Below are 6,000 nucleotides of genomic sequence, written 5' to 3'. Positions count from 1 at the left end.
TCCTCATATATGTTCTGTGTTAATGCTCCTCCCTCAAGGGGTCAGTAGTACAATGTTCCTGCGACACCTCAAATTAGTTTACAATAGTGTGGCTGTGCGCTTCGTTTATTTAATTACGTGCTATTGATCAAAGACAAATGGCAAGAGCTGAGAAAAAACGCGCATGTCATGAAGAATTGCCATGAGATATGGCGAAGGCATGAGAGCGAGGCCTGTAAAACTGTGAAGAAACTGCACTGTAAAGAATTATAAGATCAGTATGTCATGATGACAGAATATTTTCACATTACTTGAGTGTCCTACATTACTAATTTCGTTCTTTTTCAAGTCAATTTACCTAAATTCAAGGCAGAATGTGTTTTACATCGTGAAAGCTTCAATTAGCCTAATGCTATGTGTGCACTTTCCCCCAAACTGTAGGCTAATGGTTAACACGACTTCTGTGTATTTTGGGATTGCTGTAATAGTCCAAAGTCTTATAACAGTCCGTAACAATTCCTCACTCCTGTGCAGTTTACATTTTAATCACTAAAATTATTACAGTAATCCAAAATTTAAAGGTAGGCCTAAGTATTATTTATTACTATTAGGCTATAGAATGCTGGACATTTCGATTTAGACAATTTCATAAGCAAAATAGCTTTTAGATTTATTTCCTGTTTCGTGCATGAATTCCCAAAGACCCTTAATTCAATCATCTTTTTACCCCCAGTGCATGCATTTTCTCCTATTACTGTAATTTCAGCAATGCAGATTAAAATTCATATTCAAGTCTTATTTTTTCTTTTAGAGAAATCTGCAGCATCAAAATCTGCTTCACATAAAATGAGAATTCATGTGACTTGACCTATGGACTTGACGTGATCTGATAGAGAACATAAACATTATTATGTGTAGCCTTATTGGACACATTTAATTGAACACATATGCCACATGATGGCGCAAAACCCATTCTAAAATAATGGACCAAAAATACTGAATTAATGTATCGTTCCAAACCAGTTTTTGGCTTTCTTTCTCTCTGAATAGAAAGAATATTTATTCTGTTCATACATTTCTCAAAAATCTGATCACCAAGGGTGCCCTGAATTAATAAGGTTGCTCTAGTAAAGTGCTGATGTAATGTGCAAGCAAAAGGCTCAACTAAAAAAAAAAATGTCTCTATTTATTTTCATTGCTTAATGCATATTTTGACATGCTATATTTTTGCCATGTGCTATGGTTATCTACTATGTCAATCAATGCATTTTCAAGGGTGAATATATCTAGATGTCACTTCCGAATTTTTGTAACATTATCTTGTTGCTATCAGATATATGCTACATTACAAAAAAGTTAATTTTAAGTATATAACATATAGCCAGGGAGCTTCTTAAAACCATTATAGAGATTTATCTGAAATTACAGTGAGGTCATGTTTCAGCGTGCAGTTTGGATTTTAAATGGGTCTGTTCTTGTTTGTCTGTGTTGTATTTCAAATGAAAACTATAGATGCATACACCCATGATACACTCACTGGCACAACTTTACATACTGTATTACACTTCTTAGGGAAATCACAAACCCAAATCCATAGCATGTTATTACTGTATTTAACTCGTCTTTGTATCACAATCTTTTTAAGTGTTAGATCATCCACCACAGCCCCATCAAACACAAAAGAGAAGTAAACAAAGAATGGCTGTGGTTTGGAATAACGAATATAATGGTTCTAGTGAGGCCAGTGGGTTTTTCCTGCTGAGGCACCCCAGCAAGACTTAACTCAAAATCTGGTTTGAATTTAAAGAGGCATGTTGTCCAAGATTATAGCAGATACACAGATAAGAACCAAAAGGTCTGTGTAAATGTCTTGCTGAGATTGTTTCTCCATGGTCTATTATTAAAGGAAGACTCTATTAATATATTCACTTATATTTATAGCGAGATAAGCAATGTTTGTGCTAGATTTTATGTCTCTACTTTAAAGGATTGCTACTTTTGTTATTTTTAATAATGCTTAATAGCAGATAGAAAGAAATGAAATAGCATATACATTGCTTTAAAATGTTTAAAATGTAATGCAATAATTATGTTAATTGTTTGTACACTATTTGTACACTAAGTATTGGGACACCCCTCTAAATCATTTAATTCAGGTGTTCCAATCACTTCCATGGCTGAAAGTTGTATAAATTCAAGCACCTAGGCATGCAGACTGCTTCTAAAAACATTTGTGAAAGAATGGGTCGATCTCAGGAGCTCAGTGAATTCAAGAGTGGTACCTTGATAGGCTGGCACCTGTGTAAAAAGTACATTTGTGAAATTTCCTCGATACTAAATATTCTACGCTCAATTGTTAGTGGTATTATAACAAAGTGGAAACAATTGGGAACAACAGCAACTCAGCCACGATGAAGGTAGGCCATGTAAAATCACAGAGTGGGGACAGCACATGCTGAGGTGCATAGTGCGCAGAAGTTACCAATTTTCTAGTCAATAGCTACAGACCTCCAAAGTTCATGTGGCCTTCAGATTAGCTCAATAACAGTGCATAGAGAGCTTCACGGAATGGGTTTCCATGGTCTAGCGGCTGCATTCAAGCCTTAAATCACCAGGTGCAATGCAAAGTGTGGGATGCAGTGGTGTAAAGCATGCCACCACTGCAGTGGAAATGTGTTCTCTGGAGTGACGAATCAGGCTTTTCTGTCTGGCAATTTTATGAATGAGTCTGGGTTTGGTAGTTGGCAGGGGAATAGTACTTCCCTGACTGCATTGTGCCAAGTGTAAAGTTTGGTGGAGGGGGCATTATGGTTTGGGGTTGTTTTTCAGGGGTTGAGCTTGGCCCCTTATTTCCAGTGAAAGGAACTCTTAATGCTTCAGCATATCAAGACATTTTGGACAATTTCATGCTCCAGACTTTGTGGGAATAGTTTGGGAATGGACCCTTCATGTTCCAACATGACTGCACAACAGTGCACAATACAAGAACAATAAAGACATGGATGAGTGAGTTTGGTGTGGAGGATCTTGACTAGACTGCAGTCCTGACATCAACCCAATAGAACAACTTGGGATGAAGAGTGGAGACTGCGAGTTCTCGTCCAACATCAGAGCCTGACCTCACAAATGCGCTTTTAGAAGAATGGTAAAAATTCCCATAAACACACTCTTGTGTGACCTAAACCTTGTGGAAAGCCTTCCCAGAAGAGTTGAAGGCAGACATCTAAACCCTTTGGCAATATAGTATCATTTGAATGGAGAATTATATATATTTGATTTGATATATATGAATGTGATAATATAGTGCATTCATCTTAACAAGCCTCAGATTTTTTCTAAATATGAATAAAAATTAATCCATCCATGAGACATAAGTTGGTAAGGCTTCACAATCAGGTCATATTAGTTAACATGAATCAACCAATGAGTTGTTACAGTATTTGTTAATCTTTGTTTATGTTACTTATTGTTTGTATTTAGACAAAACAACTGATGTTTACTGATGTAATCTAATTGGTAAAAACTTCCACCCAATTATCCCATTGGTTTTACATTAACTTGTGGTCAGATTTTGATCAGGTGAGGTAATGTGACTTTCTGGGCTTTTCCTCTCCTGTGCTCATTAGGGAAATGTTCTGCTATGAGCTCATCCCCATCTATGCAGGTAAACTTTAATGGGGTTAACCCACACATGACCTTTGCATGTAAAATAATATATATATATATATATATATATATATATATATATATATATATATATATATATATATATATATGTGTGTGTGTGTGTGTGTGTGTGTGTGTGTGTGTGTGTGTGTGTGTGTGTGTGTGTGTGTGTGTGTGTGTGTGTGTGTGTGTGTGTGTGTGTGTGTGTGTGCGTGTGTGTGTGTGTGTGTGTGTGTGTGTGTACAGGACATGTATCATTCATTATCAATCAATCAACTTTATTTATATAGCGCTTGCTTTTACAATCATGATTGTGTCAAAGCAGCTTCACAGTGTCAAACAGGACAGTATTGCAACAAAATTAGATTTGGCTGTACAGTCGTTCTGGAGAAAACAGTGATGTTAACAACTTATTTTAATTTATCATATAGCGACAATGTTGGCAGATCTGTATTATAGTTTATAGAATTAATTAAAACCTAATTCATACATTTTAATTTTATTTGTATAATTAGTTGAATAACTTTGATCATAATTTTAGTGTAATTATGAGTTATTGATTTCCAGCTTTCTTTAACAAAGTTGATAAGGTTGTGCTTACATAAACATTGTTGGTTGAGGCAGTGACAAAGCTATGAACCATTCAAGAGGCTTACCAGGGGAGGGAAAAACAACATCTAAGGCTCTTGGTGGGGTTTTAAAAGTAAGTGAAGCCTCATTAGTTTTTTGTGCTCTCCTGCACCTGCATCTTTGGTACACCCACATGCAGAGTTTAAAAGGCAATTCAAACACTAACTCGGGCATACATAAGCACATTTCATAATGGAAGAAATTAATCTACAAGGACTAATTTGAATGATTGACTGAAAATGTTCTTAATCATATTTGTGTTTATTGTGCTTCAACCTCTTGATCATAGAAGCTAACAGTTATTATGATATTTTAGTCATTACAGACATTGAAAAACATATGTAGAGTGTGCAATGATCTATGATTCTTTCAACACTTCTGTAAACAGAATTTAAAAAGGCAAAGTTAACTGAAAGAAGAGCTTTCTTCTTTTTATGGTTAGTAGTCATGCATGGTCTGATTTTGCATGAACTTCAAATGGGTGTAGAATGTAACATTAAGTATGTCCTCTCGACATTGTGTGTTAACCCTCTCCTTCCTCGAAAATCAAAACCCTGATTGCATCATGTCAGTTAAAATTACTGGAAAAATGCCATTTGAGAACACAAGTGAGGGACGGAGCCATCCAGCTTGGCATTCATTGTAATAATAATCTTTCTCCTTCAAGAAGTAAGTATTGGATTACTTCTCGCTGAGGATGACGCTCTAAGAGAATGGCGCTTTCAGAGGATGTCACTTTCATTTGCCACTACCCTTCTGTGATCCAGTAGACCAATCTTTAGCTTGGGCCAAGGCAATGCTGGATAGGCCTGACTGTTCTTTTCTGAGAGAAAATGATGTTCAGAACCCTCCATGCAAGGAGCTATACCATCCTGAACTGTGCACTGGCTGCCCCTTCACCTCCACCTTCAGTCACCATTGAGCAATAGAAGGAGAGGCCAAGGCAGCCATGTGCAGTAGGCCCCCATTAGATGTCTGCATGCCGCCACAGGTACAATGATCTCATCGTTCAAGGCCTCCAGTATCTTACGCTGAGAGTAGCTTTCACCATTCTGATGAAGCCAGCGACCTGGGGCTCTGCTGGTAAGGGAAACTTTGACAATGAGGATGTTATGTTGACTGCGGCCTCAGACTCGAGCCACTGGTCCTGTCAGGAGCTGTTGAAAATTCTCACAGAGGCTGTTAAGGACCTGGGCCTTAACTGGTAACCTCTGGAGCAGCCAGCAAGGAACAGGATGGATATATGGTTCTGCAGCAGGGCCGCAGTGTGGCTACCCCAGAAACATTCTATTCTTACTAAGTCCACGACGAGATCATGTGGTTCCCAACTCAGCCAAGCCCAAATCATGATTGCATCTCCTCTCTTCTGTCGACTGAACTAACCACTTGGGATACACCAAACTACCACCCGTCAAGGAGGCCTTCCCTCTAAGATGTTCAACACTACCGTTCACATTGGAAAGAAAGCATACATAGTAGCTGGTCAGGTAGCATCCACCATTTATACTATGTCAGTGCTTCAGACAATAAGTGTTCTCCAAACAGGCTCCAAATCATGTAGACTGTCTGAGAATGTAGCCTCCATTCTCTGTAAACTGTGCTACTCCTGGACAGCATTGGCAGATGGCCGGGAACATGGACTGGCTGTATCTATTCCTGTCCACCCACAAAAAGAAACATTTCGCCAGCCCAGGCAGAAAGACAAATATGCCTTTCCCCCCAGTC

This window comes from Pseudorasbora parva, chromosome 13, assembly GCF_024679245.1.
Source record: "Pseudorasbora parva isolate DD20220531a chromosome 13, ASM2467924v1, whole genome shotgun sequence".
Lineage (NCBI taxonomy): Eukaryota > Metazoa > Chordata > Actinopteri > Cypriniformes > Gobionidae > Pseudorasbora > Pseudorasbora parva.
The sequence above is the reverse complement of the archived record's forward strand: the minus strand, read 5'-3'. Positions refer to the sequence as shown.